The sequence below is a fragment of the Trachemys scripta genome, chromosome 8 (assembly GCF_013100865.1).
Source record: "Trachemys scripta elegans isolate TJP31775 chromosome 8, CAS_Tse_1.0, whole genome shotgun sequence".
Lineage (NCBI taxonomy): Eukaryota > Metazoa > Chordata > Testudines > Emydidae > Trachemys > Trachemys scripta.
This window is the reverse complement of record NC_048305.1, coordinates 49,659,057-49,684,548: the sequence shown is the minus strand read 5'-3', so window position 1 is coordinate 49,684,548 and position 25,492 is coordinate 49,659,057. Positions and strand designations below refer to the sequence as shown.

General features: G+C 46.2%; 1 protein-coding gene across 3 annotated transcripts in view; it reads left to right on the top strand.

Moving 5' to 3' along the window:
* The first annotated feature begins 8,182 nt into the window (after window positions 1-8,182).
* TNR (tenascin R) overlaps window positions 8,183-25,492 on the top strand; it is a 153,023-nt gene continuing 135,713 nt past the window's right edge. For all 3 annotated transcript variants that reach the window (XM_034779399.1, XM_034779398.1, XM_034779397.1), the window contains exon 1: window positions 8,183-8,279. The gene's annotated coding sequence lies outside the window, so the exon portion shown is untranslated. The remainder of the gene's footprint in view (window positions 8,280-25,492) is intronic.

Below are 25,492 nucleotides of genomic sequence, written 5' to 3'. Positions count from 1 at the left end.
ATGGGGGAGGGGAAGTGGTGAGGTAGGTGGGATATCCAGAGTTCATTTTCAGGTGGACAGATGCAAATAGATTTGGTGTCCAGGATCAGGTTGAGTTGTTCATTGGGGAATTGTGGGCAGGTTTGGCAGCTGGGAGGTTGGATTAAGTTGCATGTGGGTTCACCAGCTGGAAGGAGATTCAGGTAAGTCATTAACGTTCATATGTGCTGTATGCAAATAGGCTGTGAAGGTGTACACCATCTGTCAGTCAGAGTTGATTTTTTTGCTTAAATAAATAAATGTACAATCTGGAGGGTACCAATGGTTTCCCCCATAAATTTAGCCTTTACTATGTGCAACCAGTTACCATTGCAAATTAGAGACACGGCTAAACCCAACATCTTCATCTGAATCAACCCCTAAACTCCAGATCCAAATCTGAATTTTGAATTGACCTCTATTTCTATAAGGGACTGACGCCAGATCCAAACCTCCCAGAATATGAAGATGTCAGAAATCCAGATCTGAATCCAAATTTTGTGGTTCAGGCCCATCAAGATGGGGCCATTCCAAAAGGGGAAGATGGGCTTATGCACTATGGTGTCAAATGCCAAAAGGGACTAAATTCTCATTCAAGAATAAAATATGAAATCCACTCATCAGCTGCAGCCAATAGTCATGGGGATCACATGATGCATTTGTTGCTTCTTTCATACACAGAAACTGCCACCCAGCAGAAAAAAATCTTTCCCCCAACAATTTCTATCCAATTGCTAATGCTTCCTTGGTGCCTCTGGGGAAGGATCCTTCCCCAAGGACAAGTAAAATTTCTTCTCCATCATAGTATTGATGATGTGTATTTTGGTAGTGCCTAATGGCCCCCAGTAAGAATTGGGGCCCCATTGTGCTAGGCCCTTTGCAAAAAGAGAAAACTGTCCCTGCACCAGAAAGCTTACAGTGTAAAAGACTAGAGCAGGGGTCAGCAATCTTTCAGAAGTAGTGTGCCGAGTCTTCATTTATTCACTCTAATTTAAGGTTTCGCATGCCAGTAATACATTTTAACGTTTTTAGAAGGTCTCTCTCTATAAGTCTATATTATATAACTAAATTATTGTTGTATGTAAAGTAAATAATAACACAGCGAGGTGAGTGGGGCAGGCGGCTGGTATCCCAGGCTGGCAGTGGGCTGAGTGGGGCTGGTGGCCAGGACCCCATCTGGCAGAGGGCCGGTGGCCGGAACCCCAGATCGGCTGCGGGCTGAGCGGGGCCGGTGGCCAGGACCCTGGCTGGCAGGGGGCTGGTGGCCGGAACCCCAGACTGGCTGCGGGCTGAGCAGGGCCAGCAGCCAGGACCCCTTCCATCCGCCAGCTCCTGCTAGCCAGGGTCCCGGCCACCGGCCCTGCTCAGCCCGCTGCTGGCCTGGGGTTCCGTTCATCCAGCCAGCAGCGGGCTAAGTGGGGCCAGCGGACAGAACTCCAGACCGGCAGCAGGTTGAGTGGCTCAGCCCGCTGCCAGTATGGGGTTCCATCCGCCAGCTCCTGCCAGCCTGGGTCCCGGCCGCTGGCCCCGCTCAGCCCGCTGCAGGCTGAGGGTTCTGTTCATCCAGGCTGGCAGCAGGCTGAGTGGGGCCGGCAGCCGGGACCCCGGTTGCCAGCAGAGTGACACTAAAAATCAGCTCGCCTTTGGTACACATGCTGCAGGTTGCCGACCCCTGGAGTAGACAGACAAACAGAGATGGAACAGAAGCAAAAAAGCAATTCAACCAACATGTGGTGTGAAGCCTTCAGTCCAGAATGGAGAGGAAAAATCATCCACTGCCCAAATTTTGGAAAGGGCTTTAAGACCAGATCTTCAACAGTGACTAAATCCCACTGGAATCAATGAGAGTTAGGTGCCTAAATACCTTTGAGGATCTAAGCCTTAGTTTCTATCCAGGAGGGGGAGGGGCAATCCTGTGCACCCAGATATTGGGATGGGTTGTTGCCATCTTTTAAAATGATTGAAAAATTCCTGTTTTCTTACGAAATGCTTGATTTCACTTTACTGAAATGATGCATGCCGGAGCCCTGATCCTGCAAACACACCCCTTTTATTTCACTCCCATCAGTAATCCTACTCATTTCAATAGGGCAACTCATAATGATTATGATTTGCATTGCAATACCTTGTAGAAACCCCAACCAACCTCAGAGCCCCATTGTGCTGGGTACCCTGCAAACACAGCGAGAGATAGTCCCTGCTCCAAAGAGCTTAACCCCAGATTTTTAAAGGTATCACTTATCACTCTCCATCTGTACAGGACACAAGAAGTTATGCATATTTAGAGCACTACAGACAATGCATCTCTCATTGTCAGACAGATCCAGAGCCTGCAGCCTCCCCGGTCATAGGGAAACGGCAGCACGTGCACAGTCTGTGTTCATTTTTCAGTTATGTCTCATTTTAGTGAGCAAAGCATATGTCTCAAGATGCTAAATTACCCCCTCGACTGGTGTGTAACTAATGTAATTAAGCTACATTTAAGAGCTCTCCAAGGTGCGCCCTTTTCAATGTAGCGTTTCACATTTTGTTCTTGCTTAACCATTATGCACCAGAGGCCTTTTACTACTGGAGGATGTGTCCAAATCAGAGGGTGTAAAACAAAGTTTCCATTGCATTCTACTGAAATCCCTGTTGTCAGGAGCTCGTGATGTGGCTGGCGGGATTTTTGCCGAGGGGCTATCCCCACTGGGCAACAGAGAAACAGAAGGCTAGAATAATGTCCTGCTTTAACAATGTCCCCCGAGCAGTGATCTAGGCAGCAGGCAGCAGCGTTCCGCTGCAGAAAGGCCAGTGGAATGTACCTGGCGGACCAGCAAGTTTCAACAAGTTAGCGCAGGCAGATTATGGAAGCTGTTCTACTGAGTTCATGGAGCCCATTTAGACTCCCAAACAGAAGGTAATGAATTATTTGCAGTCTGCAATCATCTGTGTATAATGAAAATTGCCCACTCATAGGGGACACCGACCAGATCTATTCAAAGGCTGCCAAACATCCAGATTAGATCCCTGCCGTCTGCAGAGAGGATGGGCGTGTATCCAAATCTTCCCTTTTTTACAGCGTGATCGTTTATAATGATTCTCTATTATTTATTTGTATTATGGTGATTCCTAGAGGCTACAATGAAAAGATGGTCCCTGCCCCCAAAGAGCTTGCTAAGTATCCAACAACAGGTACAACAAGCAGATGGGGAGAGTGCAAGGTATGACTGTGATTGTTATAACAAGCAGCACTCACATGACTATATGACTCCAGACCTGTCCATGCCAAGGATCCCAAGGCGTTTTACACCGACAGATTTTCAAAGGGCCTCAGCATGAGCTACGCAGACATGCTCAGCACCTCAATACCCTTGAGCTCCAGGGGGAGCTGCAACTGTTCCATACCACCCAGGAGACACTTAGCACTTCCCAGAATTTGAGCCTGCAAATTTACGGACTCCAAGATTAAATGTGTGCGTACACATGGGAGCCGCTTGCCTGGGACACCAGCTCCCTTCATGTGCAATACTGCCTAGCAGTGACGTGTGAGATGGAACCCGCTGCAGGCTGAACTGGAAGGAGACTGCTCACAAGTTCTCCCGAAGAGTCCTTCCCTGGATTCTGCTTCCCTCCTTGGTCCAGCAGGGCCTGGATTGGTTAGCTTTCTGGCCATATTGCAGTGCTTCACTAGGCATTTGGGGACAGAGAGCTGAATGACGGGGTAAGGAAATGGGACCAATGTGATGACTGTGATTAGAGTGGTAGGTAACCATAAATATTCCTCTACTGGGGGAGGAGTTTATTATGTGGTGTTTAGAATTAAATATCTGATTTAATGTGGTAAACGTGCCCAAAGCAGAGGACAGGCACTTGAAAGACTCCAAAGCAACTCAAATGATATTTCGGCACACGATAGCCCCACATCAGGAAAGCAGCCCTACTCAGGCCAGCACTTAAGTACATGCTTAATTTTAAGCACTAGCATAAGTTGCATTGAAGTCAGCAAGACTTAACCATGTGCTTAACTTTAAGTGCTGTCCTGAACTGGGGGGTAGCGTGGGGATTTTTGTGCACACAGAGTGATTGCATGGACACATTTGGAGATCACTCTAGAAAACTTGGCTTTCGCTTGAAATCTTCCCGCCAGAGGCTCAACGCAGGAATGAATGGATACCAATGTGCTGGGTGGTGGTTTACAGTCCGTGTTATACAAGAGGACAAACTAGATGACCAGAATGGTCACTCTGGCCTTAAAGAATCTATAACTCTAAGAATATGGACGGTGGTTTCAGATTCCAGATCTGGAGCAGAATGTCCCAGCTTTCGTCAGTGAGTGAAGTCAGACTGGAAAAACCTCGAACTGAGGGAGGCTTCCCACAGCCCTTTGGGTAAAATTTTCAGATGTGCCTGAAGTGAGACAGGACCAGACATGCCTAACCCATGAAAAAAAAAACAGAAATTGGGCTTGATTTTAGCTTAATTGGCTTGTGAGTTGCTTATTGGCTAGTTTATGGCTTGTAGCTTGTTTGGCTTGTTGCTTGTTGTAGCTTCTTGCTTCTTTTTTTTTATTGGCTCCCGGCAAGCGGGGGCAAGCAGGGTCAAGGGGGTGAGAGAGTCAGGGGTGCACAGCGGGCCCACCATGGTCCCAGACTGCACGCTGGGCGGATCTAGTCACATCGAGTGCTGGGGTTCTTAGGGATTGGCTTGTTTTGGCCTTGTTTTGAAATGGGATTAGTTTGATTTTTGGCTCATTGTGAAAGTTGGGATGCTTATTTACTACATGAAAGTTGGCAACTGTGGTTAGGACCTTAAATTTCTAAAGAGGCTCCTTGAAGTCAAAATCCCATTGACTTGCAATGAGACACTTAGGCTCCTAACTCACTTTTGAAAATGGGACTTAGGCACTTTTGAATATTTTACCCTTTGGATCAGTCCCTTTGCATGGTTTCAAAATACAGATCCAAATTTTACAGCTCAGACCCACCTATAACACTGTATACATCACAGTTCTGAAATGCAGCCACCTCGGAAGCAGAGCCCAAAACTATTTTAGCAGCTCACTAGAACAGTTCAAGAGGAATAAGACCTCTATCTGAAACCATGTAGCGAATAATACAAGAGAGGGAGACCACCTCTGTGAAACAGCCAGTTCCCATCAGTCCCCCTGTGTGATTGTTTCAGACAGATTTGGATGTGTTTTATTTTTAAAGCCCATTCCAGGCATCAGTACAGAAAGCCAGACATTAAAATTAATTAACTTTTTAATGGATTGCCAAATGAGCGCATGAAGGAAATGTGACGGATGTGTAATGTATTTAGAACTCAGTAAAGCCTCGCACAAGCTTCCTTGAATAATTCATTCCTAGGGGCTGTGGATGAGCCCTCTCCCATGGACTGAAAACTGGCTGGACCCCCACAGATGCAGGGTAATGATGAAGAGCAAAGCAGCAGGTGAGGGGGGCTGGCCGGTGGGGTGCCACCGCGGGGAAGGCTGGCAGGCTCCGTTTTATTTAACATCGTCATTAATGAGAGGGCAGGAAGGCGGCGAACAGGGCCTGTCTGAAGTGCTGCACAGCTGATACTATATTGGGAGGTGTTGCAAAAACGGGTGAGGATAGAGGAATAATAGAAAGGGGCTAGAAATATAAAGAGGAAATAATGCAGCGAGATTCCATCTGTAAAATAGAAGCTAAATACAGGGCGAAATAATCCAAGGGCAAGGCCGTGATCTCGCTACTCACTTAGGAAGTGGCTGCTCACATGAGTAGTCCCCACTGAAGTCAGTGGAAGTGCTCAGCCAGGGGGGTGACAATCTAGGCCCACTATTCATTAAGAGGCAGCAAGATATATGCAGCAAGATTGAGTCAATAAAGCACAGCCCTGAGCAAGGGGTGCTGGGGAACTGCACCAACTCAGGGGCGCTCTAGGGAGTACAGGTGCTGGCCAAACCCCTCTAGAAGCAACCCCTCCTTGTCCTTTTTGGGGAGCATCCATGGGGCATGCCCCTAAGGTTCTTCCCCCCTATGCCCACACAAGGAATGTCATAATCTAGACCTTGGAAAGTAGTAATGTGGCAGCTACTTGTGGCTAATAGTGAGCAGCAAATTGGATTCCACTGTGAGATGGTGTCCAAACTCATGCCCTTTGGAGCATCATATTAGGGATGGCTTGTCATCAGAGTCTAGGGTCCAAATCCTTTCACATTGGTGGGGAAGCTCAGTTCAGATCTCTAGATTCAAACCAATTCCTTCTGCTTTTCATTTCAGTTTTGGGTCAGAGCCAAACTCAGAAGTCACCTCTTTACTGATTCAGGGTGTGATGTGGTGAAATCATAAGCTGCTTGGATGAGATTTCCCTCCTCCCCCCCCCCCCCAATGAACTGTAATCTCACTAGGACAGTTCTTGAGCTAGCAGCGCTGCCGAATCTGTCTCCAAACATTCACCCACTCCGTGAGAGTACACAGAGGCACCACACCACAGAGCAGGGAGATGACCTCTCTTCTGGATCCAACACCAGTGACAGCACGCTTCTAGACTCAGTTCTCCCCTGACGCGAGCTCTGCTCAGCACAGGGAAGGAAGTTATGGGTTACTCTAGTCTAATCAGGGCCGGCTCCAAGTTTTTTGCCGCCCCAAGCAAAAAAAATTTCCCTAGAGCCGGCCCTGAGTCTAATCTACACCGCCAGTATAAGGTCACAGAGGGACCCTACACCATTGGGGAACCAGTTTAGCAGAGTGGACCTCTGCCATGCACCTACCTCTTCTTCTTCTTCCCTCGGTACACCCATTATGCTGGGGCTCAGCGGAGCAGCTGACCCAGGAGCTGGCTGTGCCCACTTCACATCAGTGGGGCATACCCTTCCACCAGGGGAATTCACCATTGCCCATTTATGGCCAGAATCTACCCCTTTGCATCTCTTTAAAGGTGGAAGCAAGACTCAGGGAAATCTGGGTTCTATCACTGACTCACTGTGTGAAGTTGGGGAAGTTATCAGCTTGCTCTGTGCCTCAGTTTCCCCACCTGCCACATAAGGATAACCATATTTACATATGTCACAGGGGTGTTGTACTGCTTAATTCATTAAAGTTTCTGAAAGCTGTAGGGGGCCAATTGCAAAGTAATTATATTACAGTATTAGAATGTAACAGGTCGTTTCCATTTCTAATTTCCATGACTCCATAGGAATCTGATCAGAGTAATCAGAATTATTTCATTTTTGCTGGGGGCAACGTACTGCAGCATAGTATATCTGGGATGCAGCATGAATATTCTGTGGGCAAGAGATGGTTCTGTCTTTGCTGAGTGGCAGTGATGCAGCAAAGCAGAAAGTGTGTGTGTGTGAGATTCCATTCCTTCTGGCCTTCCAGCCCTTCCCTAGGGCAGTGGTTCTCAACCAGGGGTACACGTAATCCTGGGGGGTACACAGCGGTTTTCCAGGGGGTACATTGAGTCATCTAGATAGTTGCCTTGTTTTACAACAGGCTACATAAAAAGCACTAGTGAAGTCAATACAAACTAAAATTTCATACAGACAATGACTTTATACTGCTCTATATACTATACACTGAAATGTAAGTACAGTATTTATATTCCAATTGATTTATTTTATAATTGTATGGTAAAAATGAGAAAGTCAGCAATTTTTCAGTAATATAATGCTGTGACACTTTTGTATTTTTATGTCTGATTTTGTAAGCAAATAGTTTTTAAGCAAGGTGAAACTTGGGGGTAGGCAAGACAAATCAGACTCCTGAAAGGGGTACAGTAGTCTGGAAAGGTTGAGAGCCACTGTGCTAGTCTTATTTTGAGACCAAGTGCTGTTAACTAACACAAACACTATTTTAATACTGTTATCCCCACCGGAGTCTTATAATAGCTGGGTACCTGATTACTGCCCTCCAAACTGAAGGCTTTTACAGCCTTCTCTTTGATGATGAAATGCCATGTGATGGTACATCACTGCAGAGGACAATGTACTGACCTCCCCCAGGTGGATGGGAGCTTAAAGAGTTAACAGAGCAGGCAAGGAGGGAGACAAGCCAAGATGTGCCATCCTCCCGCTAAAAGTGGGAAACAGGCTTGAAATGTGCATGTCACTGAAAGCTGGACATCTCCACAAGTGCAAGTCTCTGCCTTGAGATGAAAAGGTAACACCCTTGTACCTTTCTCTCTACAGGTGGCTACAGCATCTTACCTCGATAAACAGGCTATTTCCATTTGAGAACTGGATCCAGGAGAGGGTGCCGAGGAAGGAAAAACCAAACCACCTACTCTAGCAGGTACCGGACCTTCTTACTTTGTGCTTTCCCCTCCCGCTCAAATATCCAACGTCCGGGTGGGGTTCATTGTCCCTTGGTGCTTTGCAGTGGGTGGTTTTGCAGATAGTCCGAGCAGAACTCAGCTTCATGCCTGGCTACCACAGACGTAATGAAATGGCCCCAAATGGTATTTTATTTATTGGACGCCTCGCAAGCTGGGGCTCTGGACTAATGGGGTCTGTAGCAGCTAGTACTAACCTTGTTTTTAATAATGTACTTCAGGAAGCTAGTGATTATGTGGCTGGTAATAAAAATGTATTACTGTGCTCGGTGATACCAGGGGTTTGTTCTTTATTCCCGCAATACCTGAGCTCAGATGGGCCAGCGCAAATCATTTTTTGAATTATTTACTAACCTAACCAAAAACTTCCAGTGCTTCAAAGCCCAAAATAAAACATCTCTACGTCCCTTTAGCATCCGCCATAACTCTTTCTGACGTCGAAGGAAAACTCATGTTTCCTTTTCATTCCAAAGATTTCCAGATGTTCTCGTTTTTCCTTCATACAGAGTATAAAGAACCAGACAGTGCAAAGCTCTTCTAAGAATGAGTTATTTACGCTGATATTTTATTCTTCTCAGCATTTCCCCCCTTCAGTCTGCTTTCCAAAGAGTCTTTGCTCGTGTTTATGAAAGAATAAAATGTCTGGGCCAGATACCCAACTGGTGTAAAATGCCACCACTCCATTGAAGTCAGGTGAACAGCCCCTTAGTCGGTGTAAATTGCTACAGCTCCAGTGACTTCCATTCCAAGGCACACCACCTGCAAATCTGGCCCTCTGGGTTTTTGGAATGACACGTGGTCTAAAGGTTTCTTTTTGGATAGTCTGGGGCTAGGTCTACACTGGGGGGGGGGTCGATTTAAGATATGCAAATTCAGCTACACGAATAGCGTAGCTGAATTCAACGTATCCGATCCAACTTACTCCGCTGTAAGGACGGTGGCAAATCGACTGCTGCGGCTCCCCTGTCGACGGCGCTTATTCCTACCTGGGCTGGTGGAGTACGCGCGTCGATTCAGGGATCGATTGTCACATCCCGACAAGACGTGATAATTCGATCCCCGAGAGATCAATTTCTACCCACCGATCCAGGTGGGTAGTGAAGACAAGCCCTGAGTAAAAAACATTCCTTGAAAAATCTCTAAAAATATTCCTTTTTTACATTTGTGAACCAATTATTTCGACATTTTTCATGAAAATGTATTAGTGTCTTTCAAAAAAACAGCTTTAATGAACACCGAATGAAAAAGGTCATAATCACGGCCAGACTTGCACCAGCTACAGTAATAAATCTGCTAAAGTTTTGGGGCAGCTGTCAAAGTAATAAGCACAGGTACAAATTATCTAGAAGAGTTTCTAATGTGAAGGAATCAATACAGCAAACACAACATGAGCATCATAAAGCAGCCATCGAGGTCATAAGTATTTTGTTACATAATCTCTGTTCTATATGGACGTACTCCATGTTCTGATGCTACAGTGACATCACACAACTTCATTTTGTTGGGGAAGAGCGGTATGTGATGCCGACAAAATGCTGCCAAGCTGATAATGGCTAAGCAGATGGTAATTGCGGTTCCTATTACTGATCTGCTTGTCTATACCATTAAAAAAATAAGCTGTGCCTACATACTGTACACACAGCCAGTCTATGCAAAAACACATGTATTGCTGCTACTCCTTCCCGTTTCTTATTTGTTGGTTTCATCTACCTGTTGCATTTTGTTGTAAACTAAGATTGTAAGGTCCTTGGAGCAGGGACTCTGTTTTATTATCTATAAGTACACCCCCTAGCACAATGGGCCCTCAGTCTGGTTGGCACTTCTAGATGCTGCTGTTATACAAATAATAAATAAGTGGTAAGAAATCACCATAGCCCAGACCAGTGGCAGAGCCAGGTTTTGCAATCGGGAAGCAATGAGTCATTCATGGTGGCTGCCCACGGCTCGCCTGGCAGCAGCATCTCCTGTCCCATGGGGCAGGCCCCAGCTTCCCGCCCCGGGCATTGCAACCTGGCACATGGGGTTGCAGCACCATTCCTGTTTGACCCATCATGCCCAAGGGGCGGCCAGGCCAAATTTGAATGAGTGGCCTCGTGACATAGCTCATGGGGTCACAGCACCACACATAGCCATGTGCCATGTCACAACACCCAGAGCAGGGAGCCAGGCTCAGCACTGTAGGACAGGCACGACTACTGCCAAGTGAGTGGAGGGCAGGTTCACTCTCCAGCCCCATGTGAAAAGGTGCCACACATACACCTAAAGGCCCCCCCCCTTAGTTCCACTATTGGCACATGGCATCAAAAGAAGCAAGAGCCCCCATGCCTCTGCTCTGAAGTACAAGTGGAAGGTGAAGAGGAGGCCAGAGTTTCCTCTCTGATCACATGTACAGTAGACAAGCTTTTCTCCATGTTTGTTGATGGCACTAGACTAGGACATAGGAGGTCTGGGTTTGATTCCCAGCTCTTCCACAGTGTGATGCTCTTGGGCAAGTCACTTAAATGCCTTGTGCTTCAGTTCCTCATCTGTGAAATGGGGATCATTGCACTTCCTGTGGGTAGCTTGTCAGATCTTTGGCACAGGGACTGTGTCTATGTGTGTACAGCATTTGCCATAGCAGGACTCTGATTTCAGTTGCGGCCCTTAGGTGCTACTCTATGACAAAGAAATAATAACATGAAACAGATAGCTAGATTTAACTGGGCTTTCTTTTTGTTTGCTTTAAACAAATCTGGGTTTACAAATGCTCCCTAAAGAACCCCACTGGAGTTCTGGCCACTGAAATTACAGCGTGGATCTGTTTATCTTCCTTATACACATTGCTGTGCTGGATTGCATTATTCTCTTTTTCCCAAATCCAGCTCACGCGTTTGTATCTCCTAGGACCCAGCTTCCCAGAAAGTCAGAGGCAAGCATCTGAGTTTCTTATGTTGGTGGGAAGGGATTGACTTTATGCACAAATGCGTTTGCACAGGCAAGCATGCCAGAGAGTCACTACTGTTTGTCACAGTGGAGTCAGGGCTTAAGCAGATAGGAACTTTCTGTGCATGTGCATTAGCAACTCTCATGTTAAAAGCAGTGAAATGGTCCATTTTCCCATAATGGAACTCTGCAAGTACACGTGTCACCAGTGCAATAAGACAACCCTGGCAAAGGGCTGATTTTCTTCCAGTACATCACCAAGGAGAGTTTCGGTTCTGTAAGATGCCTGTTCTGAAAACAGGGCAAGTACAAAGATTCCCACCGAACTGACAGAGCTGAACCAGTATCTAGCATCAGCTCAATGGAGTGTGGCTGTCCTCCCTGTTCAACACCACCGCCCCCAGTTCACATGTCAGCATAGCAAAGCAGCGTGTGAACAGGCTGAGGTGAATGGCAATTATCTATATGCAGGACAGTAACACTGGTCACAGTGAATTCACATGCCTGGTTTTGAGAGTGAGAGCTGTGACATGCTTTTTAGCAAAATGCCCTGCTATGCTGATAACACCGGACATAGAGAGCATAGATTCACAATGGAAGCAGGATGCTGTGGATGTAATGATGTCAATGCAGGATGTTGAAATACTCAGCATTTACAAAATGGGTGGATTTAATCCAGTTTACTGCCACAGTGTCTGCCAATTCTATGCCAGGCTAGAGATTATGGCGGGGCACCTACCTGCTTTAGGCTTCTTTGAAATTCCCGACCACCCTGCTAATGAATTGTTTGCATGTTGTCTGTACTCAGTGTCGGTCTCCTATAGCTTTGGCTAACAATCAGTCCAGCTTGCTGTGAAATGAATCCTGGTCCAGCTGGTAATCAGTCCCATGGGCATGGTACGGCTGTTTTGTCCACCAATAGGTCTCACCTCTTCTCATCTAACTTATCCCCATTCTGACATGCTTCTTCTTTGCAAGAACTTGTTACAGGGAGTATAGTCATACATTTTCTGTGCATGCTGGCCAAATGATATCTTTCAACCATAAACTGGTTCTGTACAGCTAACACTGAAACAGTCCGGCTAACAGGATGAGGGAACATAAGATATAGGCAAGCCTTTATTAGCAATTGGTTGGGCTGGAAAGGAAAAGGATATTCAGTGAATCACAATGTCTGAGACAATAACTAAGCCTGACTTTCACATAAAACCAGAATCAAACTTGATTTGAAATCCTAAAACATTCAATTAACATGTTATGAAGGGGGAATATGATAAGTCTTCAACTCTCTAAAGTGTTTTAAAAAGGGGGGTGATCAATTGTTCTACTTGTCCACTGTGGGTATGGCGAGAAGCAACTGGCTTGGTTTGCAGCAAAGGGGTTTTAGATTAGCTATTAGGAAAAACTCTAATGCTAAGGAATGTTAAGCACTGGAACAGGTTCCCAAGGGAGGTTGTGACATCCCTGTCATTGGAGGTTTTTAAGAACAGGTGAGACAAACACCTGTCAGGGATGGTCTAAGTGTACTTGGTGCTGGCTAAGGGCGGGGGATGGAGCAGATGACCTCTTGAAGTCCCTTCCAGCCCAATATTTCTATGATTCTAAGGAGAGCAGCAGCTCGGTTCTAAGCAGCTGAACTTATTAGAACTGAAATTCCCAAACAAAGACCAGGTGCATAGCATGGAAGAGAGAAAATGTCCATGGAAACTGGGGGAAGATTAGCATTGGGGAAGGGCAGATAAGGCAGTGTGGGGTCTTCGCCCCGTCAGCTTAGAGCCCCTCAATGCAAACAAAATGTGTTTGGGGCTCCACTGGAAATGGGTGGAACCAGGGAGTAGCTGTTCTCTGTGGCATGCTCTCTGCACAGTCTCGGTGGGAGAGCTACAGGCAGCATGCCACAGGGCTGTGTCTTTTGGGGCCTGATCCAAAGCCTACTATATTCAATGCGAGACTCCCATTGATTGCAGTAGGCTTTGGAGCAGGCTTCCTCTCTGTGGCGTCAAATGGGGCCTGCACAGACTTCAGCTCTGCATGTTTGCCCAGAAAGCCAATGGGGCATGAGCTAGAGGTGGTTCACCAGTCAATGCAAGTAGCGCAGGCCACACCTTCTGCCTCAGCTGCCATCCCTTCCTATATGAGGGCTGATACAATGAAGGGAACTGCCCAGAATTTGCTGCACAAGTTTTCCCCTCCACACATTGTGTCAGCACTGTGCCTTTCGACGTCTTCCATTTACACTGTAGATCTATGCTGCGCGCTGTGGAAAGCAGGCCTGTTACCAGTGGTAGCACAAGGCGTTCTGCTCAAAAGCACGCCCCAGGTAGGAAAGATGGTTCCAAGAGGGTACATGGAATTGTGGTGGTGGTAATGCAGATGGTTATGGCAGCACTGTCAGCAATGAGCGGCTGCAAAGAGTGTGTGATTAAACTCTAATTGAGCCGTTGTTGGAGACAATAGAATTATGATGTGTGGGTGGGCTCCTGCAGACTGTAATAGACAAATGAATCAAAAGAGTAGCACTGTAATGGAAGCACTTCTAACTGTAATCAAGGCGATAATGAAAAGAATGGGGCCGTAATGGAGGTGCTGGCTGCAGTAGAAATGACAATTAAGATAATAGTATTTTAGCAGAGGAGATGCTGTGCTTCTCACTGTGCTAGAGGAGCGGCTGAAGGGACTGGATGGAACAGCGATAGGGATGCTGACGACTGTGGAGGAGCAGGTCATGATGATCGTAAAATTTGCACTGGAGATAAATCTGGGGATAATGGAAGTGTAATGGAGATAATTATGACTGTAATAGAGGCGGAGATGATGGAATTGTAATAGAGGGGTGCTGGTGAAGATGGTGGCAGTGAAGTGGAGGGGATGATCTCTATCACAGAGATAACGGTGATGAAGATACCAGGCCAGATCTTCAGCTAGTGTAAATCTGCAGATCTCCACTGACTTCAGTGTCACTTGCCATCAGCTAATAATGTGGCCTGTGACACCGTAGTGGAAGAGAGATTGACTGATGAAGGACGTGATAATGAAAGACAATAAATCTGTAATGGAAAAATAATTAAAGTATGAAAATCAGGAGGGAGATAATTAGGACTCTAATAAAGGTGGTGATGGTGAAGATAAGTGAATTATCTAATGGGGACAATGAAGATAACTGAGTTGTAATGCCGTGCTGCTGCTGCTAACAGAGGTGACAGAGATATGGACTTGGATGGGTGGAGATGCAGATATCAAAACTGTAAAGGGCATAATTATGACTGTAACAGGGGTAGTAATAAAGATAATGGAATGGTAATTGAGGAGGTGATAGTTATAAAGAAGGAGGTGCAGATAACTATAGTAAAGAAGATAAGGAAGATAACAGATTGGAATGGAGTTGTTGTTCAAGGTAATGTGGTTCTAATGGAGATGATTCGAAAAGGGAATGGAGGTATAATGAGGTAATGACTGCAGTAGTAGAAAAGATGATTGTTGTTATGGAAGAAATGAGGACAATGATGCTAGTGAGGATTATGTTGCTCACGCTTCATGATAAGTGGTGGTGGAGGCGACAATGAGGCTAATGAAGAATGGATGCACTGAAGCTATCAGTGTCTGAAACAAAAGTGAAACTGAGATAAAGATGGGGTGAGGAGGGACTGTATAACTGGAAACACAACAGAAGTCCAGATCATTGTAGTGCTGTTCAGAGCTGTACCGGCGGAGGAAGTATGTAACAGACGTGACTGCTGACAGGGACACATTAAGTGACCCAGGTGGCTGTTGTAGTGCTTTATGCACTAAGAGTATGCTGCCCTTCAGAGCCTGATGCCCAGCAAAGATGAGGCACTGGGAGGGCTTTGCTAAGGACTGGAGTGGGAGGGTTGTGGTGATAACAGTGACGATAATGAAGATGGGCAGTGGAAATGCAAAATGTGATGGGAAAGGACGGCAGGAGATTGCGGATGACTGCAGTGAAGAGGAGGATGGCTGTAACTAGTCAGTGATGATGGGACACAGATCCTTCTCATGGAAGTAGTGATCATGTTTGGTGACAGGGTTGCAATTTAACATTCCAAAAGTTGATCAGTGACTGAACGGGATAGAAATGTGTGTAAATGTCAAGAAATTAATGGGAATACAAGTATTTCAGTGGTGGTAATGATTCAGATAATGGTTTTAGTAGTTCACCTCTATGGAGGAAGAATATGTTACTCTATCTCAGTTGGAAATATTATACCAAAATTAACCTTCACTGTAGCATTTGTATAAGTCCAGGTATACTAACCCACAGCATAGGGATTGCCACAAGGATCGTGCATTGGGAAGCCACCTCTGGGTAGGTATACCCATTGCCTTGGGAAGCCACAGATGAAGCGACATGGATGGGCCACGTTTTTCAAAGGTAGTAGTATCTCTGATGCTTACTCTTAATGGGGATCTGGGGAAAGACCATCTGTTTCCCCCTTCCAGACCAAGGAAAGAAAAATAATATGATTGTGCGTTGATACAGGAAGGGAAATTAGGAAGGGCAGCAGAAGAATGACAACCTTCAAATGGAGAAGTGGGTTACAGCATAAACTCAGGGTACCAAGGTCCTGATGTCGTCAGAATGATTCTCAAGTGGGCAAAAAATAACCCCCAGAATAACACAGAAAGAGCTCTGCTCTCCTCGGTACGGGTCCTAACTATACCATCATAGTATCTGAGCACTTGTTTCATTTGAACATCAAGTACACCTAAGATATAGATATGAACTGCTTTGTTCCTAGGTGCTATGGTTTGAACCTACACCTTAGAACACCCAGCATCAATATTACACTTAGGGAATAAATATTAGCCCTGAAGAAGGTATTTGTGGGTTCCAACATAGGAAGGAAAGTCTTGCTATTCTCTCCTGGCCCTCGGCTTTAGCACAGTCACTAATCCAGCCTGTAAAGTGTGTGTATTATTATTCCATAGCTTGTGTGAAAGGGTTTATTTATTCTCTAAGTGCTGGCTCATGCCACACGAGTTTTACTAAGATAAAAGAGCTCGGTGCATAACTATTTTAGGCCAACTGCATCAGCGTCAAATGCCTGAGGCAGAGCAAGGCTCCTCTTTCCCTTCTCAAGCATCCCTGATGTGCTGGGAGCTCCCTCCTCCCTTGTATGTATAATTTGGAGGTTCTTCTTGACGGATCATTTTTCCTGCCTCTGCAAGACAGCAGAGGAACTGAAACTGCCTCCAGCACAGCTCTCCTACAAGCCCACATGACTCTCCATTGCTGCTAGACACACTGGCCAATATTGTCACATGCGGGGGCCTTTCAAGTTAAATTGCTTGCTTCATATTTAAGCTCCTAAATAAGCAGTCTGGTTTTCAGAGGTGCTGAGCAACTGCTGCTTCCTCTAACACTAACTGGAGTCAGAGGTGCTGGGCAGCAGGTTTAAAACAAATAAAAGGAAGTTCTTCTTCACACAGTGCACAGTCAACCTGTGGAACTCCTTGCCTGAGAAGGTTGTGAAGGCTAGGACTATAACAGGGTTTAAAAGAGAACTAGATAAATTTGTGGAGGTTAAGTCCATTAATGGCTATTAGTCAGGATGGGTAAGGAATGGTGTCCCTAGCCTCTGTTTGTCAGAGCGCGGAGATGGATGGCAGGAGAGCGACCACTTGATCATTACCTATTAGGTTCACTCCCTCTGGGGCACCTGTCATTGGCCACTGTTGGAAGACAGGATGCTGGGCTGGATGGATCTTTGGTCTGATCCAGTATGGCCATTCTTATGTTCTTATGTTCTTATGCCTCTTTAAACATCTGAACCCCAGTAATGGGACAGGTAGGGGGAATGGTTCTGACACAGCTTTATTACTTGCTGCCCCTTAAGCACACCTTTCCGTACTCTACCGTTACCCAGGCAGAAGAGCGAGTTCCTGCAGGTCATTTTGGCAATAGTAGTTCTTATGGCCTTGACAATGGTCACAAATACCCACCAGCAAACCCCTTACGGATCAGCTTCATTTGGCACTGATGTCACTGGAAAGACTCTCAATGACTACAGGAGATGTTGGATCAGGCCCTACGGCACAATTCTGCATCTCTTAGTCAATGGCATTACTTCCATGACTAAGGACTACTTGCCTGAGTAAGGATTGCATGATCAGGCCTTATAGTTGTATAACTGATCCAGAGAGGGGGAAGTAACTAGCAGCAGCTGGCTGCAGTCTGGGGTGGATGGTAGCATGTGATATGAACACTCATTTGACCATTTCACTCAGAGCTCACTGAACATTTCTGTCTGCCTGCTGGGAGCCAATATTTTAATGTGCAGAGGTTTAAGGTGCTGTCTACACATGCCTGAGGAGAAGAAGAAATGTCCTTTAATGCTCAGGCAACTGTGAAATAAAGAATGGAAGATAAGAGCTAACAAAAATCAATGAAATGGAGAAAAACTAGAAAGTACAGTAGATTGCACTTTCCTCCAAGATAACCTAGGAACATACTTTATCACCAAATGTTCATTTGCAGTCACAGAAGGGACTCGATTATTTTTAAATCAGTTTTGAAACAAAACAAAAAAAAAGTGAAGTCAAAATAACCCAGCATACCAAAGGACAAAGTAACTGGAAGTTCATTTGCTGGCCAGTTGCCGCCTAACACTTTGATGTAAAGAGAAAAAAAATTTGCAACAGCTCTCCCAAAAACATAGGAGAAAAAACCCTGCCCAAGTTCAGAAGCAATTTAAACATAGATACCATAGTAACTAGCACACTTAAGCGCATGGTCCTGCTCCCACTGAAGGCATAAAAAAAAAAGCCCATCAGATTCAATGGTGCAGGATCAGGCCCTAAAAATTAATAGCCACATTTGTGGGCACTATAGAATAATCAAAATGGAAGGCAGGGCAGATCTTAAAGAGTCATGGTTTAATTTAACAAGGCGATAATATTGATCCTGGCAGGGATATTTGGATCTGGGGGTCTTCCAATTGCTCTATTATAGATATTAGGACTAGCCATGAACCTGGCGCTAAACTTGGCCAGAGTTTGTGATGTCCACATTAGCTTGCAACTGGGATGCGCACAGAAGAAAAAGGAGCCAGGTATCTTCTGGTTGCGAAAAAGAGAGAACTCCAGAGCCTGAGCCAGTGCCCCCTGAAGTCATAGGAGAGGCTCCCATTGACAGCAGTGGGTCTTGGATGAGGCCTATAAAGAAAGAGGGCCTTTCCCAGCAAACGCCTCGCGACAGGGAGCACAGCTGTGCCAAGTGAGCGGACCAGGCCAGCAGGAGAAAAAAGCAGATACAAAGATGAACACATCGTGCCCATAAGTGTCCCCTTTAAAAGCATTTCAGCCAGTGGTGATTCGGGCAAGACAGGGCCAAGCGCCAGAGCCTGTGGATGGTGGATTTCCTATCAAACCACCACAGCAACAGGCAGCAAGAGCAGGGCCCAGGCAATCGCTCACTATTGGCCAGTTGTGAGGAGTGGGCCAGAATGAGGTGAAACAAGCCCATGGATGCTCACACGGGGGAGGTGCTGAGCAGAGAATGAAACTAAACAATGACCAGTTGCTCGGGTAGTGGGGGGAGGGAGAGGGGGAGGTTAATCAGCAGGAGATGGGATCCTGAGCTTGCCAGGTGACTCTGGTGCTGTTGCCTGTCTTGACAAAGTCTGGGTTTCAATTATAATAATAAATATAATACTGAGCTCTTCAATAGCCCGTTTCAGCAGTAGGTGTTAAAGTGCTTTACAAAGGAGCCCGCTATCATTGTCCCTATTTTACACATGGGGAAACCGAGGCACAGCGAAACAAAGGGGCTTTCCTACAGTCACTCAGCAAGCCAGAGCCAGGCCACCTGAATCCTAGTCTGCTGTGCTAGCCACTAATCCACACTGCTTCCCCTCAGTATCAATGCTTTGCCATCCATGTAAGGGTTGTAGCTCTCTGTATGTGCTTCCACCTAGTCCACAGTTGCCCGCCATTAGTAACTCCATGTGAGCCACATGACATCCATCCATCATCACTTCCTGCCTTGTTCCGCATCTGTTTCATCAGCCGCTGGAATGAGGGTATCCACCAGCGCACTGACAATAGCTAATTGGGCGGGACAGTCCCAAAATGTACCTTTCAAGTCCTGGTCCCAGCCTGAATGACTCTGGGACAAATGCTGTCCTGGATTCCCTGCGGCACATCTCCACACCTGACCAAGGCTCAGGGGTGGTGCCAGCCTCTTCCTAGTGAGAGGGGCCTTAGCTCCACCTTATCACAAGGCCCCATCCCAGGTCAGAAGCTGAAGTGAGGCAGTGGTAAGCACTGCCCAGGAGCCCTGGACCCTCCACCTGTCCTGGGCAGGGACATGGGCCAGGACTGCTCTGGGGCTCTCCCTCCAGCTCTCCCACAGCAGGTGGAGAGTCTGGGGCACCCCACAGTAGCCCAGACTCCCTGAGTGACTCTTATCACTAGCCAGCGTCTCACCTAGCTGGGGCAGGGTCTCAGGGGGAAGAGGAGGAGCAGGGGGCAGGGCTCCTGCATGCATCCCACTTTTGCATTTTGAAAAGGAGGTCACCATAAGGCAGCCAAGCACACCCGCCCTCCAGTTGTGCCTTGTACCATGGAGCCTCTGGAGGGATTATAAGATAGGGGAAGAGGCAGTGAAGGGCTCTTTCCTTGGGCCAGGCCCCCTTTCTGGCTGCCCAGTCTCCCCATGTTGCCTGTGCTTATGGTCTGTACAACTGCTGCACACGTCTCGCTCCAGGGCACTAATCAGTGGGGCAGGAAAACACCATTGCTGTTTTCATGCAGCCTGCACTGTTTTTCCCACGTGCACAGCCTGAGTTAGACCTCTTTGACACCACGCAAAACAGTAGTGCCTCGGACGGTCAGGGCTGGGGGGAAGTCCCCAAAATCAAGTTCTCCAGCCAACTAAAAACACACACAAATCATCTGACCACAATCTCTCCAATTTAAAGCCTTCAAATCACGCTGCTCATTACTACTGAGCTGCTCACTCTGCTTTTCTCAGTGTTGCATGAACACCGCGTTCTTTGCTGTTATGAGGCAGTGTGCAACACAATCAACTCACTCCCATATGCCTAATATAAAGAATTTCCACTGTTCTGAGACCACTTACCCACCCAGATCTGTGCTCTGTAGGTCTAAATGCTGTAACAATGTCATTGACCCTCATCCATGTCCTGTGTCATGCTTTTCTACACACAAAGAGCAGGCTTGGGCTTTCAGATAGACGGGCATTGATTGTACATGAAGGAAAGCAACACACCAAGAAAGAACAAATGTAGCATCTGCATGAGGCAAAGCACAGTGAGTCTGACCCAGTCACAGAATCCAAAACTGCTTTCCAGAATGGAGCACCTCACAGCAGACAGGCAGGACTCCTCCTCCTCCTATTTGAAGGTGCAGTTTGCAAAAATATAATGCATCACTTCTGCTGTGTAATTAGATAGATACCCACCAAGCCTCAAGCACTGGAGTTCTTGCTCCTGGTCTTCTGCTTTAAACACTGGAGCATCTGTACAGCCTTCACAGGACCATCACAGGACCTAACCAGATCAGCTACAACATCACCGGCTCATTCACCTGCACGTCCACCAATGTTATATATGCCATCATATGCCAGCAATGCCCCTCTGCTATGTACATTGGCCAGACTGGACAGTCACTACGCAAGAGGATAAATGGACACAAGTCAGATATCAGGAATGGCAATATACAAAAACCTGTAGGAGAACACTTCAACCTCCCTGGCCACACAATAGCAGATGTAAAGGTAGCCATCTTACAGCAAAAAAACTTCAGGACCAGACTCCAAAGAGAAACTGCTGAGCTCCAGTTCATTTGCAAATTTGACACCATCAGATCAGGATTAAACAAGGACTGTGAATGGCTATCCAACTACAGAAACAGTTTCTCCTCCCTTGGTGTTCACACCTCAACTGCTAGCAGAGCACCTCACCCTCCCTGATTGAATTAACCTCGTTATCTCCATACTGATTTATACCTGCCTCTGGAGATTTCCATTACTTGCATCTGAAGAAGTGAGGTTCTTACCCACAAAAGCTTATGCTCCCAATACTTCTGTTAGTCTTAAAGGTGCCACAGGACCCTCTGTTGCTTTTTACAGATTCAGACTAACACGGCTACCCCTCTGATACTGTACAGTCTTGCTTCTGGGCCAGATAGTTAATTCATGAGGAGCCTTGCTGCAGGCCCAGACATCACCCTGCTGACCTAGAAAAGGAGTTGTTTTTACACACACCCCCCATACTCACTCAGTGAGAGTGCATGAGATGCTGGTTCGAATCTTAGCTCAATATAAAACACTCCGGCAGCTCAGCAGACAGACAGAATTCTACCTACTACCAGAGTGAACATAACCATGTTCTTTAATCAGAATGTAGTAATCACAGAATACATCATGTACACCATATTGGGAGGGGCTTGGGTCTTCATTCTGCCCAGTAAACCATGCAGAAACATCCTTTCCATATCACAATATTCCCTTTATGATTTGCCACCACTATCAGCATCGCAAGACATCATTAAGTCAACTTAAATTGCTCATTCTTGTGTTGAAAAATAAATGGACAAAATGATGTAGCAGCCAAGACCTGAGCCAAGTCTTCCTGTAGCTCGGCCTGCAGCCATCGCCCTTCAGGCTGTACATGTGTCACTATTCATACGTGAACCAGGGATGGACCTACTTATAATTTGGATGGAGGAGCTCTAAGGAAAACCCAGCTGCAGGTAGCATTGAACCGGTACCCTGACATAGTTTCATGGCACTGCTAGAGGTGACCTTAATTGTACCATGGTTATTTTTGGCAAAAGACAGGGCTCAATTCTTGATGTCCTGGACAAATTCCAGTTGGGGTAATTGCAGTCTGCCAATGTCAAGTGCCCCTGAGCTATGCGTCACTGTTCCTCCTAATCTGGTGTCATGTTCTGTCAAACAGCAGCCGTGTTCTACCTCTTCCCCCCCCCCCCTCCAAGGGCCAGACTTTACACACACGTGTGTGTGCGCACCAGCCCCCCCGCCAGCTGGAGTAACTCAGCATTGCAACAGATACCATGTCCTTTATTATGTATCCATTCAACAGACTCATAGACTCATAGACTCATAGACTTTAAGGTCAGAAGGGACCATTATGATCATCTGGTCTGACCCCCTGCATGCTGCAGGCCATAAAACCGTCCCTACCCCTTCCCTGGACTCTGCTGTTGAAGTCCCCAATCCTGTTTTAGGTGACTTCAATCGGCAGAAACCCTCCTGCTAGAGATCCCTGCCCTATGCTGCGGAGGAAGGCGAAAAACCTCCAGAGGCTCAGCCAATCTGCCCTGGAGGAAAATTCCTTCCCGACCCCAAATATGGCGATCAGTAAGACCCCGAGCATATAGGCAAGAGTCTCCAGCCTGACCCCTGTCAGCCATTATACAATTTACCTACCATTTCTTGGTTTTCCTTGACTACTATGTTTTACCATTAAACCATTCCCTCCATAAATTTATCTAACTTAATCTTAAAACCAGACAGGTCCGTCGCCCCCACCGTTTCCCTCGGAAGGCCGTTCCAATATTTCACCCCTCTGACGGTCAGAAACCTTCGTCTAATTTCAAGCCTGAACCTCCCCACGGCCAGTTATATCCATTCGTTCTCGTATCCACATTAGTACTAAGCTGGAATAATTCTTCTCCCTCCCTCGTATTAATCCCTCTAATATAGTTAAAGATAGCAATCATATCCCCCCTCAGCCTTCGCTTTGTCAGACTAAACAACCCAAGCTCCTCTAGTCTCTTTTCATACGACAGGTTTTCCATTCCTCTGATCATCCTAGTGGCCCTTCTCTGCACCCGTTCCAGTTTAAGTTCATCTTTTTTAAACATGGGAGACCAGAACTGCACACAGTACTCCAAATGAGGTCTCACCAGCGCCTTGTACAACGGAAGCAGGACCTCCTTATCCCTACTAGATATACCTCGCCTAATGCATCCCAAGACAGCATTGGCTTTTTTCACCGCCACGTCGCATTGTCGACTCATAGTCATCCTGCGGTCTACCAGGACCCCTAGGTCCTTCTCCTCTTCCGTTACTTCTAACCAATGCGTCCCCATCTTGTAACTAAAATTTTCATTAGTCATCCCCAAATGCATCACCTTACACTTTTTACTATTAAATTTCATCCTATTCCTGATACTCCAATTCACAAGCTCGTTCAAGTCTCCCTGCAGGATATCCCTATCCTCCTCCGAATTTACAACGCCTCCCACCTTCGTATCATCCGCAAACTTTATCAGCCCACTCCTGCAATCGGTTCCGAGGTCAGTTATAAATAGATTAAATAAAATGGGTCCCAAAACCGAACCTTGAGGCACTCCACTAGTAACCTCCCTCCAACCTGACAGTTCACCCTTTAATACGACCCGCTGCATTCTCCCCATTAACCAATTCCTTATCCACCTCTGGATTTTCATATCGATCCCCATGTTTTTCAGTTTAACCAATAATTCCTCATGGGGTACAGTATCAAACGCTTTACTGAAATCCAGGTATATTAGGTCCACCGCATTTCCCTTATCTAATAAATCCGTTACTTTCTCAAAGAAGGAGATCAGATTCGTTTGGCACGATCTGCCCTTCGTAAAACCATGTTGTAATTTATCGCAATTGCCACTAACCTCCAGGTCCTCAACTAGTTTCTCTTTCAGAATTTTCTCTAACACCTTGCACACTACAGATGTTAAACTAACAGGCCTGTAGTTACCCGGATCACTTTTTTTCCCTTTCTTGAAAATAGGAACCACATTAGCTATTCTCCAGTCTAACGGGACCACCCCCCGAGTTTACAGATTCATTAAATATTATCGCTAATGGGCCTGCTATTTCCCGCGCCAATTCCTTCAATATTCTCGGATGAAGATCGTCCGGTCCTCCCGACTTAGCCCCATTAAGGCATTCAAGTTTTGTTTCTACCTCGGATACGGTAATCCCCCATCCTGAATGCCCCTCTGTAGTGGTGCTAGTATCCCTAATACCTTCATTGGCCTCATTAAACACCGATGCAAAATATTCATTGAGATATTGCGCCATGCCTAGATTGTCTTTAATCTCCTCTCCGGCAATAGTCTTCAGCGGTCCCACTTCTTCTTTCTTTGCTTTCTTCCTATTTATGTGGCTGTAAAACCTCTTACTATTGCTTTTAATTCCCCTCGCTAGGTCCAACTCTACACGGCCTTTGGCCTTTCTCACTCTATCTCTACATTCTCTGACTTCGCTAAGGTAAGTTTCTTTACTAATCCCTCCCCTCTTCCACTCTTTGTACGCTTTCTGTTTCTTCCTAATCGCCCCTTTGAGTCGGTCGCTCATCCAGCTCGGTCTAAATCTCCTGCTTTGTAATCTTTTTCCCTTTTTTGGAATGCAGGCCTCCGACAGCTCATGCATCTTTAACTTGAAGTAATCCCAGGCTTCTTCTGCCTTTAGATCCATTAATACGTTTGCCCAATCCACTTCCCTTACCAGTCCCCTTAATTTGTTAAAATTGGCCTTTTTAAAATTATAAACCCTAGTCTTTGACTTAATTCTGTTACTCCTCCCATGTATTTTAAACCGAATTAGTTCATGATCACTGGAGCCCAAATTGTCCCCCACTACCACTTCCTCAACGAGGTCCTCACTACTTACCAGAATCAAATCTAAAATGGCCTCCCCCCTCGTCGGTTCAGCTACCACTTGATGAAGGAATTGATCAGCAAGCACATCTAGGAACATCTGAGCCCTATTATTACTACTAGCGTTTGTGCCCCAATCTATATCTGGGAAGTTAAAGTCCCCCATAATTACACAGTTTCTATTAGTAATTACTTCTCTAAACACATTAAATAGTTCCTTATCCATATCCTGGGTCGATCCCGGCGGTCTATAGCACACTCCGAGCAGTATCCCCGGAGAGGCTCTAGTAGTCCTATTACCCAGTGTGAGTATTGCCCAGACGGACTCTGTGTTATCTAATCCATCAACTATTATTTCTTTACAGCTTATTTCATTATTGACATACAATGCCACCCCCCCACCTTTACCTTTGTTCCGGTCTTTCCTAAACAGCGCATACCCCTCCATACCTGTGTTCCAGTCGTGACTGCCATTCCACCACGTTTCTGTTATTCCTACGATATCTGGTTTCAGCTCTTGGACCAAGAGCTCCAATTCCTCCATTTTATTACCTAGGCTTCTGGCATTGGTGTATAAACACCCTAATGTATGTCGTTT